Below are 20577 nucleotides of genomic sequence, written 5' to 3'. Positions count from 1 at the left end.
ATTAAAACAATTTGTTCCCACCAGTAGTCACATGTCACTACAATGGTGATATCGAGGCGTACATCCGGACACGAAATAGTTAAATATAACGAGTCATTACTGCAACCCCTTCTTATACAATACACACCTTTTGTGTCACTTCTGTAAGAGTGACAACATACTAGACCAATTTACCGCAATGGATCGCTGCATAATTAGTGAAATAAAATAACTGATTCACAAATCATCCAATGATCATAAAAGTGTGATTTTTCCGTGTCAAAAGTTCATGGTACATAATATTGTTTATTCTGACTATAAAATAATTATTTATTACATATTCCAAATGATGACCTAATCACAAGGTGATTGAATCGCTATTCCGACTAGTTCGAGCTACCATTGGTTTAGAGGTTTCTCTATCAAACTGTATCAAAATGTCCAATTTTAACAATATCTCAGTAAAAAAAAATTACTTAATTGAAATTTATTCAAAACTGGATTTTTATACGAGTATTGAATTATGTGTATCATTTTCATACACCTACTGTGATTGGCATTCAATTAAACATTTTTAATGGTCATCGTCGAAATATACGTGATACGTGGAATTTTTAAACAGAATATTTTTACGTAAGAGGAAAAAACTTCATTTTTTAAAGAAAGCAACCCAGTTACTACCTTTACTAAATACCAATTAATCAAGTGAAATGTTATTAGAGATAGTCCCATAAAAAGTACCCAATAAAAAAACAAATCAAAGCATAACAAATACCGTACATTAATTGACTCGTATCATAATTTAGGATGCAGTGGGCGTACAAAAAAGGACTAGAGCCTCGCCTCGCTTCGATCGCTGCGTAAAAGAAACAGAGTGTGAAGGCGTCTTTACGTTGGCTCGGTAAGTCAGTACTACCAGACTTCCGTGACCAATCGTGACGGATAGGGCTAATTTATCAAAGCGTACTTCAATTTTATAATAACCTGCAGGTTGCATGTGTGACTGAATATTCTATTACTGCGGTAGTTCGATTAATCTTCGACGGTGTGTTATTAGTGTCTAAGCTCGATTAATGACTGTTTGTTAAGTGATCGAGTGCTGTTTTTTTTGAGTTTTCAATTTTCTGTTTCAGGTGAAACTAAGTTGTTGGAACTATGTTGAAATGACTGAACGAAAAAATTTTATAATAATAAATCGATATTTTTAGATTAATATCAATCTTAAATCATAGTATTGGGTAATTTCTGTAAAAGTATGAAATAATGAACACTGGTTACAGTAATGACGCTTTTTTATTTCGAAATTAACCTCCCATGGCTCACCCTAAAAGCATGAATCCATTCATAAAACTAAAAAAAAGAGAAGAGATCATCGTCCTACCGAATTGAACTTTCTCGTTTATTGCACTAATACATAATTATACTGATGTCATAATCCGTCGTAATGGTAGCGACGGATACTATTCAACATTTCTGGTTCTTACTGCATCTACCGACTGCATCAACTTACACGCCACAGAGTAGAGAATATCTCTTACAGTGTATTGTGATACCGGTAATGTAAGTGGGGTATTGTGAGGGATATCTCTGAACTGTGGCCGCGGTCGTACAGTCGCGAGGTAGCTGCATTGAGATTGTGGGTAATGGAATTAACTTGGGCCGATTATCATATAATTTGATGGACGTGCTATCTCCGGCAAGCTGCAATTGAAGAAAAAACCCCGCAGCTACGTCTGGGTCGGCTATTAGATCTAATTACTGTTATCTCCCACTCCGCAATTCTCATTTGTTTTCATTTTCCTTCAACGATAAGTTCGGTCGGTAGCTGCGGCAATAATAACTTAATTAAAGAAATTACGTAACTTAGGTTTTCTAACGTAATTGGTATGTAAAGTATGGGGCAAGTCATGCTTGTTAGTACCGTTGTGACATGTTGTTATTAGGAACCTACTTATTACATACTCATTGCATGGTTAAATATGATATTCCTTTAAATATAACCTGAACATTTTAAGTAATAACAGAAAGAAAAAAAACTATACTTAGTCATTATTTCGAATTAGTAGAAGACATCGTAAATTACATTTAAAATTCATGACCATGTCACGTATTCAATTTTGCAATGACATAAAAAAAATCTAATCAAGCCAATGAAAGATCATAAAACCATTGGCAAAAAACGCCCAAATCTGTCGACAGTTAATAAAATATTTAGACCACCAATATCTGTCAGAGCCTGTCCACTTCCTCTAGTTATCTAAAGTCCAACTTAATTACAAAACGAAGTAAACAGAATGAGTTTTTGTGCCTTTCAAATGAATCTCACAGAATATACGAAATGAGTTTCATATTTTTATGAGTCAGAAAACGTTTAACATACAATAATTTCGTTGTAATTTATGGCATGCTAACGAATATGTCAATAAATAACTTTGGTAAGCCGCGTCACGCTCCCCATGCGTTAATAGAAGTTAGAAGTTTGTTATAACGTTCGTAGGAACATAGTTGGAATCGAACCTAACCTTTGCTCGGGATTTTTTAGAATAACGATGCAACGGTAAGTGACGCCTTGAGAATCTAAATTGAACACGTAACTCCCTCTCAATTATTTTGGGAATGTATATATCATGATTATATAGATTACTGGATAACATTATTCCGATAAAAACGATAGTAAAAAATTGTTACCGCAAAGCTCAGGTGCTTTTTACATCACATCATTTTAGAAACCTGCGGGCTAGTTGTCAAATTTTGAGTTAATTTTTCGCTCGCTTTCCGCCAAGACTATCGGCTATATCGGAATAGTTTTCATAGCAGAAATCTGAAATCCGAAAAATTCATTAATGCTGGATTTTGAACTTTCTTTCACATCTATGATAAATGGATTATTAATTAAACATTAACATTGAAAAAAATATAAATCTCCGAAATAGATTTAGAGGAGTCAACGCAATCTAAACACGACACAATCATAAAAAAAGTTATTATGATCGTTTGTTCGTTAACCGGCTTTCTTAGTAATTAATACAAGGTGATATTTGCTCATGCATAAAATGATCATAAATATCTTTCATTATGTAACTTCTAACTCGTTAAATGTTTAGTTAGGAACATACCTAGCTTACGCTCTGTAACCGAAATAGTAGGTTAAAGTACTGGAGTTTAGGTTCATCCGTTTTCTATCAAGCAATCCGTCTGCTCATTTGCCCCCATAGCAAATTTAAAATAATGTCCTCTAAACGTTTCATAGCCGAACCTTTTAAAAGTCACGGCCATTAAAAATTATAATGTCAAAACATAGTCGTAGCTCATGAATGAGTTTTATTTTTCGTTACATATTGAGATTCATATTTCATATTTTATCCTGACATTTCAATCTTTAAGTATAAAAAATGTGAATATGAAAAACATTGTGTTTTATGCCTATTTTAGAAATAAAAACTGAATAGAAATATATGCTTTTTTACTAAAATGTTCTTCTTAATAGAGTTCTTTCTTATACAAACACAAGCTCAATATTCTCTTTTGTATTCATATTTTTATCATGTAACGTAACCTCAGTGTGTTGTTCGAAATGGTTTTTTATATAAAACCATAAATTGTTGGAACTTGTATGTTCCTTGTGTCGCCTCCAATGACTTTACGACAATAATTGAACACAACTGAATAATTAATAGATACTAGAGTTGCCACAAATAGTGATTTGGCCGAATACCGAATATTCGGCAGCACTGTCGGCCGAAGCGCCGAATATTCGGCGCAAAATAGGTACATGTTGTTGAGCACGTTTAATAAATTTTATTTAGGTACTAAAGTATTTGCGTTTGCGTACTGTTTTGTTTTTTTTTTGGTAATAAATATATATAATCACGGGTAATATGTCGTCTTTTTTTTCATGTTTTGATATTCGGTATTCGGCCGAATAATACGTACTTTTCGTCCGAATACCGAATATCAAAAAAAGGGCCGAATAGGCCGAATACCGAATAGTTGCCGAATATTCGTGGCATCTCTAGTTAATACATGATTGCGATATTCATATTTCTTCCGAGAAAAAAATAATAAAAAGGTAATTACCTAAGGGAAGTTGTTGTTTGTAGAATTAATTCAGTGACGCTAGAGACATAGAAAACCTTCATTATTTTACATATAATTATTTATTTTACATTATTTTAAATATAATTAAAATTTAAATTAATCTGCATAATGTGCAAAATTGGATTTTAATTTGCTCTCAATTTTTTTCATATCTGTTTTGAAAGTATACAAAACAATATTATAATTTCACTTTGTTTTCTTATAAAAACATACGTATGTGCATATATTCCACGGGACCAACTCACACCTGACCAGTTTAACACGTTATATTTTTTTTTGCATCCGTTTAGCACCTCGTTGCCATATCTCGTATCAACAGCAAACCTTAATCTGTACCATTTAAACATAATATTTTATCTTGATACCCAACCCGACGCAAATGGCGGCCCTAAGTTACACAAATGGATACAAGGAATTCCTTACTACTAAAAAAAATATTATAAAAACTGTATATATGAATGCAGGTTTATTTTCTGCTAAATTATCTATTTAAAGCATTGTATGAGCAGTTTTAGGTTAACTTTCACGGGATTCAAAAGGTAGTTCAATTATACGCTTCAAGATGAATGAAATACGTAGATGTGAACATCTTTTAGTACATTAAATACGTTTATAATATAAAGTTCTACAATTATTTAATGGCGGAAAACTTTAATGCGAATTTTGATTGGTAAATAATAAAGGAGAGTGTTAAAAGCTTTTGACTCAGTCCTCACACTATTTTAAATTAACACTGGTTGATTTTAAAATAAATATACTTAATTAATTATATTAATTAAAAGGTCAAGTCATGGAAGACAAGTGCAATTTTAAAACGTTTTTCTTTATTAATTGTCCCTTTGAAAAACATGAGTAAACCAGTAATTTAATTAAGAGTCACACAACATTCTACGATAACTACTTACAACAAAATAGAAATCGGAACACACATCCCTGTACTGCAGGAATCGTCTATCCATTGAGTCTCCAGGGAGAGGAACTTCCACTGCACATTTCTAGTCTAGTCTGGCCGAAGTCGCAGGGCATAAATTGGTTTTATATACTTGCGAGTCTGTTTGTTTAAAGATAACCAATCTCTTTTTCAATTCATACGATATTCGTCGACTAGCTTTTCTATTTAGATTGGCTCTCGCGCAGTTTGTACAAAGGATATGGCAATCGTTGGTCGCAAAATCTTGTGGACATTATGCAGTTTTCTTAATATATTAAATCATGGTGACAGTTTAATGTAACTTTATCTACTTATTGTATTGCCAGCGGGCATTGAAGTAAGGACAAAGACAATTGCCAATAGGGATACTATTTGCGATCTATTAAGTAAGCGGTGCATTGTATAGCAGTAAAAGTGCCAACTCATTTGCTTATCTTTTGTGAAGTAGACTACCTACTATCATGCAATTTATACAAAAATGTTAACAAAAGTCACATTGAAAACAGTTAATGTCAAAAGATTCAATGCAAAACGAATTGATGCTCCGCCATCTAAACAAAAAGTCAGTTTATTATGTCAACCGGTCACCTGTGCGGTCCTTCAAAACAACAAAAGACAAGACAATACAACCCTCAACGGTCGCGTGGATACCTTTTGTTGTGACACCAACAAATCCGATTTAAATTTTGCGTGTCACAGTCGCACGCGCGTCGACAGCGTGACATTGCCTTGACAAGGTATCGCTTATTGCGCGGGGGTTAAAACATTGTAAAGCCTTTGCTTGTTTTTCGCGTGCATCGCGTGAGAAATAAGCACCTTTTTTATTGACTAGTACTCCGTCTTATTACTATCTACGATAATCGGTATACGATAGGCTGCATAGTCGGTAGCCATTGTGCCTAATACTGATTTATGTGATAAATGAGTGCATTTGACGTCGTAAATAAGACAGCATAATTAGAATATATTGCTTTGAACTATAAATAATTCATAACTCGTTTGTTGCAATGAGTTGCATGCATGCAAAGAGTACGAGTTATCTTTACGATAATAGACGTCATGAACTTGATGCTGATTGTCTTTCGAGGCATTTCTTAGTATGAAAGGCATGGCGGTGCGTGGAAAAATGTGCAGAAACTTAGAAACAAGTGAGTAGCGAACAGTTCATGAGTCATGTGGAGCCGAGCGTGACATCGCGTGAAACGCGCGTGTTAAGCGTGACAACCAGCTCCTGTGAGATTGATTGACAATGTAGGCGAGTAAGGTATACTAATTAAAAACTAAAAAATGCTGCTTTTAGAAAAAAATATCGTGCCTCTTTTTCTTTTGGTAGGCAAGTAATTAGAGGAAGATTAAATCTGTGAAACAAACTTTTAGAATTTCGGAGATTATTGAAATGAGATCAAGACCAAGTTCAAAGGACAAGTCTTATATTTCATTCCTTGGTTTAGTCGTAGAATTGATTTCAGTAATTCTAAGATCCAGATTAAATGGAAGCTATAAGACCTTTTCAGATAAAAATTCCTAGAGAGAGAAAATTAAGCGTCACTTTTTCCCATAGATATTTTGAGCAACAAACTATTCGATATCCCCACAGTTTTAAAGGCCCAAACATACCAACATTTTACGCAAAAATCAACACTTTATCATGAGTCACGTGAACTGGCCGTGACGTTGTTTCAAGCGTGTTCAACGTGACAACCCACTATGTAGTGTAGACTGTAGACTGATTGACAATGCGAACACACAGTTGCTTTGTTAAATTGCTAATGTACCCACGATTTTGCAAATTATATTTCCTGTCATTGTTGGTGGTTTATCGTGTGTTTGATGTAATTTTGATGCCATCATTGAATTTGCATGCCATCAAAATGTTATGGGCTAAGTGGTACATATTGATTAGATATTTGCAAACTATTTTATGGAGTCTCTGTAAGGCTATGTTTACAATGTATATGATCATTTATAGTGTTGTAGCTCAATTCAATGCGAATTTGAATGTGTTGGTTTGGTTGTCAAAGGCTGACAAATATCAAAGTTATTTACTGAGTAGTCCCCAAGCTTTATGTTTATCATTGCTATACGACCACCCTCATCATTTGTGTGATAATTTGAACCACTAAAATTCACAAGTGTGGTCACACCCTAAACCAACTTCACATTTTTATTACCATTCTTTATCATATTTCAATATTCGAATCACAGATAAAATTAGGCGGTATTAACATAATGACGTGTGTGGCGAATTAATTTCACCATTTCCGAATATTTTATTATGGCGATGTTTCCGCTTACTAATGGGACCACCCCATGGCTCATGGGTGTTGTAAGACGTGACAAAGGTATTAGCAAAGGGGAAGGATACCTGTGATGTAATGATTTCTTATTGGCGTTGTCTATGGAGCGGAGCTTAATTGTCAATGTACCAATGATTGGCGGTGTATTGTGTTTGATAGAACGTATTCTTAGTTATGTTTGCGTTTCTCTGCACAATTACAATTGTAGGTGTCCGGAAAATGGATGTCCAACAAAAGTTTTAGTCTCATTATTTTAGCTTAGTTATTATATCGTTTTACTTAAACAATTTTGTAATAGGTAAGTACCTTTCGAATTAAAATCTAGTGTTACAACCGCCACAATGCCTACCATACTCTTACTTACTTCAGCTTGTTCATGACATATAAAACCTCATTGGAGGATGTATTTTATTTTTAATTTTTCTTAACTGTCAAGAACAAACAGATGAATGTGATTCTGTACAAATTTTTCCCTGTGAGCACGTTTATATAATTTCTTCTAAATTAATAAAAGTTATTTTTACATATTTACACCACTTGGAAAGCCTTTTTCTTTTATGTTTCCATTTCACCACACCAGCGTACTATCGAAGAAGTAATTATTTAATTTTGTGGGGAACACAGCTATGATTTACAAAGCCGCAATTACTCCCACGAGTAGAAAGTCTGACTGAAGTCCAATAGCAACCATAAAAGCTGCCTAAATATACATTCATAAAATAATATCCGTGCAAAACTGAATAACGTAGGTGCCGAATCGAGATTGAAACAAGACTGATAGAAACGCCACTCCCACACCGGAACTGTTTTATTCAACAAAATAATATTACAAGTGCCTTCCGCACTCAATGTGCCTATAAAAGCTTTTCGATTTGACTCAATATTCAAGTATTAGTACTCAGTTTACACGGAAACAAACTGTGTCCCCATAGTTCTAACGTCCTACGCAGTTCTTAACGCCAACGTGAATAGGTAACAATCTTGCTTCAATGTTTAAACCGGACAATATACTAAAGAACTTGTATTGGCACAACACTAGACGCGGTTATTATTTTTATCTGTCTATTAGGGAATGGTAAATGGAGACAATGTTCAGGTAAACAGCGTAGTGACAATATACATATGTACATACCAACTCAGATTGGTTTTTGAATTTTCGTTAAATAATTTTTTATTTTATTTTTTTATTTAAAATACTTTATGCACATTGTACAACGGCGGACTTAACGCCTTAGGCGTTCTCTGCCAGTCTACCTTAGGGTGGTGGTGAAACAGAAATGGTAGGTGCAACACAGTTACAAATAATAAATAAGTTTCGTGTAATAACGTCTACTTGGTTAAAGAAGAAAATAAAAATGAATGTAATCCGGTTGATATTTTGTTTAAGAACAAAACAAGAATCATCTCAAAATCATTTAATCAAACTAAGCTGAAAATAAACACTTTTTGAACGTCAAAAGAATACACAAACACCGCCCTTAAAATCCACCCCAAAGTGGTGAACTTTCTATGTCTTATTACTGGGAAGAAGAAGTGGTGCAAATAACTTCTCATTCCCATCTAGATCGCATTACAATACAAAACTATTAATAAAATTAGTTTCATCCGTATTGAGTAGCCAACTGAACAGAAATAAAAGCTATCGCAGCAAACTTACAAGAACCACATATTTCCCGTAAAGGATCCATTTAACCACATTGAAGGCTATCTCTCTGAATAATGTTATTACTGGGGGTCATAGTCAATGACGTAGAAAATCTTTACCAAAGATGTACTACTGGGAATGGGGAATGGGAAATGGAAACAAATATGAAATATCACTGACTTGACCTTATTATGTTGACGAAAAGCAATTTTGTATTCAGTGATAATATGATTGTCTTTCATTTGTTTTTGGCAGATCGTAATTGGGCATCATATCTGGATCTAGTCTGTTCGATGTTTGAAAACATGACAGAAATCTCGTTGTCCTGTCAAAAAAAAAACTAAACTACAAAAATAGAATTGTTTACTATGTTGATTTTCTCTTTTACTCTTTCTCCATGGTAATCAGCCCTTCATGGTAATTTTCTAATATGCACTTGTACTCTCATAACAATATTTTTACACACCTGTCATAATCCAACATGGGTGTATGTCACGAATTTCCTGCTTTACGCAACAATAAAAATATCCTTGTTAACGTTACCCCTACATTTATATGACTTAACAAACACCAATTAACATAGTAAATTAACCCGTTGGTTTCGTGTATAAAAATAATGTAAGAGTCGTGGCCGGTGAATAAATTAGTGGGCACGATGATAAATCATGAGAGTGCTACTTGAACGTGTGACAAGGGCTTAGGTACTTTTTATCGAGCCCATTATAAACATTTTTACATATCTTTATTTAGGACGTTGAAATATGGACGAATGTGTTCCTGATAAATAAGTGTGATGATTTTGTTCGATTGTCAGTTAAGTGCTACTGGTTTCATGTGTTGATTATTTTGTTTGTTGAATGACGGGAGGGTTAACTCTTTGAGTCATGCTGTTGATACGCTAAACTTGGAGTTGTGAATAAAAGAAGGTTTCAGTGTGGTTGGATCGATGAAATATAAGATGAAGTATTGGATTATGTATCAATTTAATATTTTTGGTTTAAAAAAAACACAGCAATATTAGTTAAATAAAAGTTAATAGATAAATGAAAAACAAGACCCAAATTAATAAATATTGAAGAATGACTAACAGACATTCAGCTAATAACAAAATTAATGATCTAATTCTTAAAGTAGTCAAAACGTCTTGCACGAATCGTATCGATAAAAAACTGTAGCTACTAGGAGTTACGACTAAATTACATTACATGCATCCATGATTACTTTACAAAAAATATAGGCAGCCACCTATATCAAAGAGCCCGCTTCTAATCCAATACAGGATGACGACTATTCAGAGTTTAATGTAAATTATCTACCGGATTTCAATCTAGACTCCGATCAATCTAGACATCAATAAAAAACAACCTTCAAAGAAGAATAGTTATATGGAATGAAACCCTTAAAAATATAGCTGTAACTTAAGATTTCTTAAGCTATATCGAGTTTAGTATAAAATCCGATACGATACTAACTAAACACAAGTACCCACGTAAGTAGCAAAGTACAAAGAAAGAAACAGAATGGATAAAACACCCGGCGCTGGTAACGAGCCAGTCTTCGTGTACCATTGCGAATGTACCTACACTACTTGCCCGTTTGTTATTTTATTTGCTCTCTACTCAGTAAACTCTATTACCCAGTCGATGGTTTTGATTCCGAGAAGTCGATGTTTACATTGCATGTTAAACTTATGTCACTGTTGTCACAATATTTTACATTCAAGCGTTTCGTCCGTTGTGAGAAAGTTTATGAACATCGAACGCGATGTTTGTTTAAGTTTGTCGATAGCGTACATCAGATTCTGTCGATATAACCTACTAAGTGTATGGCTCTAATACGAAACTATTGTCTTTATCCCTCGTCCCAACTTCAATAAATCGATTATCGATAGTTAGTTTTGTTCGCATCACTAACGCGGCGCTGACTGCTTGGGTCGAAACAACTAATGGACTGCGTTATTACTGGCCACCTCAACGAAAAAGTGCATTAGCGTACCGTAAGTGGGATAAAAGTATTTGAATATAGAACTTAAGTAAAGTGCGTTGTGAGTGCTTATGCCACTTAACAAACAACGATTTGCCTCATTTACCATAATCGCTACAGTTTTATTCCAATTCGGCTTCGGTAGCAGGCTTTTTTCATATGAAATAACAATTCATGTTTATAGCATTTGATATTCAATTTGACTTTCCTTGAATTGGTTTTTATTGTAGAACAGTATCTTGTTTAAATTTTACGTTTAATTTTTGGCAAGCATATAAAGTATGCTTTTAATATTTGGTGCGTTCAAAATTAAAAATAATATTTAGATGGGTATAGGTACCACAGTTGCTGACCAGGAAAGTTAGAACTATTAAAGTTTCGGCAAAGTAAATATTTTGAAACGATGTCTAGTATAATTCTGGAGAAAGATATGGATCTTTCTAAACTGGACGGTGATTTAGTTGGTGAAGTTTTTGAGTCCCCTTCTTTGACTCTTATCACGGTTAGTTAGGTCCGCCCCGGGAGTAGCTTTGGGAGTATGAAAATAGAGTGCCCTCACACAGAATATTGCATTTGACATCTAAGACTTTGGTTTATCAGTCTCTGGGTAGGACGAGGCGGTTGATCTTTTGTCTAAACAATCACTCTCAATTCAAACAATTGAAAGGAACGTTTGAAGGTACAGAAATAGTCACATTCATTTACGCTTTCACTAAGCTACGTGCACATACATTAAAATAGTTTTCAAAAGAATTCATCACCTCGTACAAACGTGTTCACATGCAATAAATTGAGTCATTAAACTGCAAAAATTATAGGTCTCAGGACTTTGAAGTTAAATAAGCGCTTAGTTTTTATTTATGAGTTGTATCTGCACATTTACAATTTCTCACTTAGTTTCAACGCAAGTTAACAGTCAGCCGGTTACCCAGACAAAGGGGATGGACATAATGAATTTTCGTTTGTGAATTGGCAAATAAATAATTCATTGTAAACGAGACGCGGGTTCCTAGTAATGCAAGAAAGCATATTTTAGCTCATATCGTAAAGTGCAACGAATGACAACAGTCGTAAAATTTTATGTACTGTACCATGTCGTCCTGTCTCAATTACAATTACAAATTATTACAAATTTTCAACTGAACCAGTCAAGTGTCGTGTAATATGCGAACCGATGCTTACAATGTTTAACGTGCATTCATATATTTTTTGTTCATAAATTCTGTAGCAAACGATCTTGTGGTTATTTCTATCGGTGTCAGATTTAGCAGCAGGATGTAGATTGGCAGTTGTTTGCCTTGAGTCAATTTAAAATTTAATTTGCAGTATGAAGGTAACGGCTAATCGAAATAGTTTAAAGTTTTAATTTGATGAACGTTTCAACGAAATTACTTCCAAGTTATTTATTATTTGCTAGAAAAAGATAAACACAAATATATTATGTGCTGCCTCGTTGGTCTAGTGGTCGCAAGCGCGGCTGCTGTGCTCGAGGTCTCGGGTTCGATTCCCGGGTCGGGCCGAAATCGCTTTGTGGGTTTTCTTAAACTTTCACAAAGCAGCCCGTAGTCTGGAAGTTGGTGATTGATTCACCCGTGCATCGGAGAGCACGTAAATGTCGGTCCTGCGCCTGATCTCTTTCCAGTCGTGTCGGATTGCCGTCCCATCGGGTTATGAGAGTGAAGGAATAGGGAGTGCACCTGTGTCTGCGCAAATGCTCGTGCACTATAATATGTCCTGCGCAGTTGGCTGATCTCCTTAAGTGAGAACAGTCGCCGTGGCTGAAATCGGCCGTGGACGCCATTATTATGTGCTATCAATAACATTGATTAGCAGTACGGTTACAAACGTAATAATAAATCACGAGTCCATACGTGTGAACATCATACAAGACCTATATCACTATACCGCAAACCCAACTACATTTCACACAACAATACTCAATACATAACCTCTTTCGTAATACCGGGCCACACATAAGCCACAAGACGCGTCTCCATTAGGTACAGAAAGCAATCTAGAAAGGCGTACTAAGCCCGCGGCCATATCTAGCTACACCCTGACCCACTATTAAGGATTGTCTCACAACACTTTGCCCACATGCGCTCCTCGAACTCTGTAATCTCCGTAATTTGTGGCAGGCTGCGTTTGTGATTTATTTACATAAACAATAGTCTCGACTCTCAACCGTTGTTGAACACCTATTACAGATTTCAGTCGATTTAATTGCGTCGACGTAAAATTATGGTTGATATTGTCTGGATTTTAGTAATTGCAAAGTTCGCAGTAAGTGCGCTGTATAATAAAGTGTTGGGAGTGTATAATTATTAATTAACTTCGCAATGGGTTCTGGAATGGATGTTTAATGCCACACATTGAGGCTGCTGATTGGCAGTTGATGTTGGTAGCGGATTCCTTGGTAACGGTTTTCTGTTTATGCTACGCGTTTAGTTGGCCTCCAGAACAAATCTTAGAACTAGTAGGTGACGTTGATTGAATGGTAGTTGAAGCTGTTATAGGCAAATCATGTTTTTTGTTCATATCGATATTTTCATAAATGCCACTCGTGTGCAGCGACTGATCGTAAATGCTATTATACAGCTTTTTCAATTATAAGACCGCGATCTTGTCAGACTATGAAAAAAAATATACAAAAGCTGATGATGTTATAACGTAGTATTAAGTAATTATCTCGATCATAAAGAATATATGTCCATGTCTTTATGGAATATAATTTCTATATCCCATTAGAATAATAAAAAATGTTTCACTTACGAACCATAATAAAAAAACAAAGTCCTGCGGTACGTATTTATGACAAATAAATATAAGATATAGATAGAAATATAGGTACACACTTTATTGGGTAATAAATATATCAATTGGAATTTTATATCCTAGGATATAATAAAGGCGCGTAATAATATCCTTCAGCACTTACCGTTTAGCTTATAAACATGTCTCAGGTAGAATATTGTAGTAATTTAGATCAGTTTTATTTTACCTACATGACGCTAAGAGATTTCAAATTATTGCATTTTGTGTAGTTGTTATGCTGTTTTACGTTTGTCATTTACAACGCTTTCAGACTTGCGATTATTTGTCGTGGCAAAACTGAGCTTATACGCGCAACACATTCAGAGACCAGAAGATCAGAAAAAGACTAGGAAAAAAGCTAGCCTGCAAAGAATATTGCACATCGGTGGTATCTAGCCATAATAGCTACTTGAAATGGATTGTCGGTATAATATTCTAACCAATTAAAATATAAATTGCAGACAGCCAACATTGACATTCAGTCGAAGAATAAAAAGGCAAACATGATATGAAGCAGTTATAATAAAGTAGTCCTATGATACAATTTTAATTACAGATAAATACGAACCAACTTAAAATAGTAATATTAATGGACGTTTCACTCGTTTCCTTTCGAAGCAGATACGGTAAATATCTGAGTATTTAATCAAGTGTAAAGTACCCATGATCAATTGCACGGCACTGGCTGCTTCCGCGGCGATCCGATAAAAATATATAAACAGATAAATAATATTCTAGTCCTATTTATTATTTCCTGATTCGATCTAGTGGGTAAATAGCTGAGACAAGTTTATGATCTGCAGCTGAATTACGAAATATTTCGTTTAACTAAGTATGCCTATTTTATGTTCCTAAATGTTAGAATTTGAATTTGTCGTTTCAGTTTGTCATTTTGTATAGTTTAAAAGACTTTATTTTATCTATCCATCAATAGTTAACCATTTATGCCAACTATACTTGTGTAATAACCGCTTTCATTGATCTAACATAAGTTCAATAGTAGTTCGTACTCTAGATCCAAATATATCGAATGGAGTATTCTCTCCAACTTTCAAATGTCAAAAGTAGAATGTAGCCAACGTTACTAAGAAACAATGAGTGTCAATTATTGGCTAGAAAACTGACATTAAACGGTTTCCATAGCAAGGAATATGGCCGAGGAATACTACCTTATAATCTTACACGGTAGTTTATGGCGGGAGTCTCATAATAATATTCCAGTGAGCACGGCTCGCATAACGAAAATTATTTTCATTGCAAAACAATGTAATATCGATTCCATCGAATCGTATCACGGAATATTATATGAAGTGGATTTTATTATCCAGGGATAAACCGATACGAATGCACGATCGATTCTCATTACTTTTGTGGTAAAAACTTTTCGAGTTAATGCGGTGTTTTAAATTAATCGTTATTCAGGTCACAAAATTTGAAATTATTCCGTAACATCGTGGTTTTGGATCGGATTATTTTAATCTCACGGGAAACTTTAGTTTTGCGGTGTATTTGAAGTGCTTATTTTGAAAGCAAATTTAATTTAGTTTTTTTGGATTAGTTATATTTTTTATTTGCCTTGATATTTCGCTTTCAATAATTATGTTTACATAGTTACGTAAAGCACTTATTTCTTACCTGTAGGAACTAACGAATTTATGTACTAAATTCATGACATTTTTGTTTTGACCTTTATTTTCAGTCGTCGATAAAAAAGCCAAAAGGTGAAATTGTTATTTTAGCAAAAGGTTAAAAAGGTTAGCTTTCGGGACAAAGCTTTGTGTAATCGCAACTGAAACTGTGTTGAGCAAATAAGAGAATGTAAACACAATTCTATTTTTTTTACCAAAAATCAATTGCTGTGACATGATTACTCAGAATTTCGGTCCCAGTATTAAAAAACAGAGATTCGTTTGTTTTTCTACGTTAGTACATCAAAACAAAGTTAACTTATCCATACACATAATACACGATCCACTTAACATAGAAGGATTTTTAAACTCAAAATATCTCTAAAATGGATTTTTACGAAAAAATCTACTCATCGCTGATCATGAGCTAAAGTCCTAACTGACTGAAACAAAGGTACCCAGGTACACATACGTACACATAAAATTTATTTATTACTGCAAGCGAAGCCGCACGCACGTCTATTTCGTGAGCAAATTTATAATATGCCGATTTTGCATTATGGCGTACAGTTTGCAACAACGAGCCGTATTTAGAGTTCTCTTTTGACCAGAATTTAAAGCACATTACTGCTGTATTCTGTAATGCTGATGTTTGCAACAGCATATTTGGAAATTTCGATTTCTACCTCTTGCTGCTTTTGGTATTACGAATCTCGTAGTGTCGAAAATTTGTAATGCTCAATTTGGGGGACTTTGGGGGACTCAGTGTTTCAGGGGACTTTAGCTCTGCTCTAAAAAAACACTCAACTTATTTTTTACTTACACTCAACATTAAAATATTCAAAAAGGCATAAATTCAATCAATTTTACACTTACCTACCTAGTAACAAATTACAGCTTTCCCAAAATTCAGTCTTCAAACTGTCATTCAAAATACGTTTCAATCTATGCCGTTCAATCTGGCGATGAATGACCGGGGCCATCTAGGCTGTATAAATAGCTCGCTACTAACGCCTTCGAAGCCCTTACCAGGTCATCTCTGCATCTGACATGGCGCCTCCCACGCGTTACCCTTCTGGTCATAGTAGGAAGCCATCAAGAACCTTTCAATTTATGGTATATTATATTCGAAGTATGTATGTATACTGAAAACTTGACCAATATATTGGCGGTGATAAATTCATTATGAAGCAGATTTTGTGGAATTATTATAATTTATTTAAAGTTAATGGAAAGTTGAGGTAAAGACAAAATAATATATAAATGAGATATAAGATAGATATACCTACCTACCAGTTAAAGTCAAAGCTATTGCCTATTTCCTGCATTTTCACCAAACATGAAGAGTGAAGAGAACAGTTAACAATTAAACATGAAGTACCTAGTGATTATGTATAATTTAATTATTCTACGATAAAAATAGTTATTGTGAATTATTTTCATATTCTCGGTATTGAAATACGGAGCCAGTAACAAGTATTTGATTATAATAACGAACTGCTATTAATATAATCTATACATAGGTATAATAAATCTGTAGAAAAGTAATTTTTGTACATTGAAGAAATTGACAAAAAATAGCCAGCATTTTAAAGGATAACTAACAGAACCCATCATTTTTGTCTGTTTGTCTGTTTGTTTGTTCGCGATTCACGTAAAATCTACGAATTAAATGCAGACAATGCTTATATACAAAAATTATACGTAACTTGGGGTATTACTTTGTTTTTGTTTCATCGAAATCGATTCACTCTATCCAAAGATATGATTAATTTTGTGAATTCAAGATGTAAAATATTACGACACGCAATCTATTTGTCAAAACTGTACATTTGAATGTTGTACTTATATTACTTGATCGGCCTATTATTATCAATCTTTACACAGAAAATCACACCTTTATAAGTAACTTCGGAAGAAAAAAAAAATGAAAATTTTGTTTAGCCAAGGTTAAAGTAGCTCCATCTGTGGTAAATAAAATACATCAAATTTGTCAAAGGAGCGAGGTGGTAAATGACAATATTACCATACATTCTTTATAGAGGATTATTATTTCAACAGATGGAGTTGTGTATTTTCCGAAATTCACCATATTTTAACACGTAGTGTAATTTTTCGATAGACATTTCAATAGTGTTTGTCAGTTTGCCGTGCCACATCAAAATCCAACTATAATTATTACCTTGATGAAAAGAAAATTAATAGTTCTCAGCCAAATTTAAAACGGTGCCATCTAAATGATTTTTTGAACATTATGTCAAAAATGATGACTTTAGTGGAACAATTAATTATCATTTAAAGTTACAGATGGAGTTCATATCAGGATTTTTTCATAAACATAGTTTAGCTTATCTTCCACTAATGTGCTGGCCTTAAAACAAATTACTTTGAGTCAGTAGTATTAAGTAGACCTTCATTATTTTTTCTGATGCAAAATATGTAAACTTAATCCTAGAAGAAATGAGGATCTATCTCTCGCAAGCGCTGCTAAGCGTGAGGTAGGTAATGTAGGATTCTGTAGCTTTAAAAACAAGCCCAGATACAAAGTGCAGATAAGAAATGGGAGCTCTCTCTATTTAATACCATACACACGTAAAATGCTTTATGCGTCTGAAAACGTACAAATTACGCGCCGCATACCAGAGACATGCTTTCTTTCAACTTCTGATCGCAAATACACTGTTCACGATTACGAACAGTCTCAGTAAGACCCGAGCCAAGTCTAAAAACCCTAAAAAACACCTTTTATATAAAACTACGTTTGATGTCATTTAATCACAAAGACAGAATTGTTCTCTGTTGCAAATCCTATCCACCTATATCCTATCCTAATCCAGAATGCATTGCAGGTGTGCATTGCACAAAAAACAATGGTATCCTATTCGAGAAGTCAAAAGAGTTGACCTGCCAACGTCAGCTTCTGCGCTAAGCAAGTGTTCTTAATAGTACCATCAGAATTACATTAATCGTTGAATGAGGTGAATAAATTTTCAGAAACCACAATAACAGTAGGAGCCAAAGCGTATTATCGCTTCATAGAGCTCTGATTGGCCCCAGGTGACCAAGTGAGGTCTGATTTGTTCGTTCATCAGATCTTTGAAAGTGTTTCGGTGGATACTTACTGTCGTCCTGTTTACGTGTGATACAAAATATGGTATATAAACGTCCTCCGCAAGAGCGAAATTTTCCAGGTGTGCGGTAGTGACGCACAGTATAAAACACTTATGTTTCTTTGATTTGCTGGCTCCACCAAGAAATGACAAATTGCGAGCGTACATTCTGAAAATCTTGGCAAAACTGCAGGTTTCAAGTACGAACACATGAAGTGGACTCTCACAGATACGAACATTTTGCCTATTCGTGAACTAATGCAAACATTTCGGTGGAGTCCCGGCTTAGGCCTCCCCCACATTAGGCGTGCGCGATCCTCGGGCGTGTGAGTAGCGCGGGCGCCGCGCGTGCGTCGCGAGCGCGTTGCGTGAGCATCGCGTTTTGCTGCCCTGCGGCATTTGCAGCGCGCACGCGCCGCTCTCCTTGACGTTTAACTGCTAAGGCGTTTAGCGGACGGCGGGGATAGCGGGCGAAGGGGTAAGAACGCAACTCGAGCGGCGCGTGCTCGCCGCGAGCGCGTCGCTTGCACTCTTCACACATGCCGCAGGGCAGCAAAACGCGACGTTCACGCAGCGCGCTCGCGACGCCCGCGCTACTCACACGCCCGAGGATCGCGCATGCCTAATGTGGGGTCAGCCTTACCATAGTGAGTAAGTGAAACTATCCTATCCTATGCGCCTGCTGATGATGATGACTTATTTTATCATCCATCCAGCTATTCCCCAACTATGTTGGTGTTGGCTTCCAGTCACCGAATCTGTTTGAGTACCAATATTTTGCTTGGAGCGACTACCTATCTACAATCCAGTCAACTACACAAGACAATATACATGGTAAGACTGACGGACTTTCTGGCTTCTGATTAGTCGCAGCAGCTGCAGAAAATGTACAAATGACAGTTTTGTCAGACTCAAAGCATGTAGACATAGATTATAGCTGTTTCCTGTGAAAATTACTTACGTAATAATTTTCCAAATTGGCTGAACAACGTCACAAACTTTACTACTTTTGTTTAGATAAATGGTCACATCCACAACACAACCTTGATCAATGAATCTTTGCGACTGCTAAGTGCTAATCCTAATTATACTGTCACGTGAAAGAATGCACCTACGGGATAAGTAGTATTTTGACGATTCTATATTGCCCACGCAAACGAAGTTGCGGGCAACAGCTAGTCTATACTAATATTATAAAGCTGAAGAGTTTGTTTGTTTGTTTGAACGCGCTAATCTCAGGAACTACTGGTCCGATTTCAAAAATTATTTTAGTGTTAGATAGTCCATTTATCGAGGAAGGCTATAGGCTACTTTTTATCCGGGTTCGTGCAGAGGTTTCCACGGGATGCGGGTGAAACCGCTGGCAGAAGCTAGTCTTCTATAATACTAATAGTAACTTATTAATAGGAGCTTAAGTCGTAAATAAATAGTGAATTAGATTTTATCTGTTATAATAACTCTGTATGAATAACTTAGTAATAAAGTCACTGGTCAAATATCAACTGGGTTAGTGACAAATCCGGATCTATGATAAGTTGTTTAATAACTGTATAATATAATATTAAATTAGGAATAGCTAATAATTTATCACGGGCTCCAAAATTATATGTCTAACTAAATTCGAAATTGTCACGTCTAATTATTAAGGACTGTGTAGAACGGTTTGTTCCTGGATTAATTATTTATTTCGATCTAGAATAAGAACAATAAAATCCAAGTAGAATCTAGTGCGATACTCATAATGATTTTTACAACCTATACTGAGACCAAATTTACCGAACCACGCCAACCTTCATAAGCTACATCAATAATATTCATAGTAAATAACGAAAACCGTACAAAAATAAGAATTATTATAAGTAACTAGTCACGCCAAATCTGCTACAGAGGAAAGTTCTGTACCATCTAAAAAAAGAAACCTAACTGTGTTTTCCACAAGCTATCACTGCAAAGCGAAACCTTACTTTCCTGAACACCAGAATAAAGGAACAGAAGACAATGTATACTTTATAGATCTGACAATGAATGAAGCTATTTATCAAGTGCTTAGTATGCACGAGTTGTAAGGTCAGCCGAGGTAAACTGGCAAGTG

This window comes from Helicoverpa zea, chromosome 14 (assembly GCF_022581195.2).
Source record: "Helicoverpa zea isolate HzStark_Cry1AcR chromosome 14, ilHelZeax1.1, whole genome shotgun sequence".
Taxonomy (NCBI): domain Eukaryota; kingdom Metazoa; phylum Arthropoda; class Insecta; order Lepidoptera; family Noctuidae; genus Helicoverpa; species Helicoverpa zea.
The sequence above is the reverse complement of the archived record's forward strand: the minus strand, read 5'-3'. Positions refer to the sequence as shown.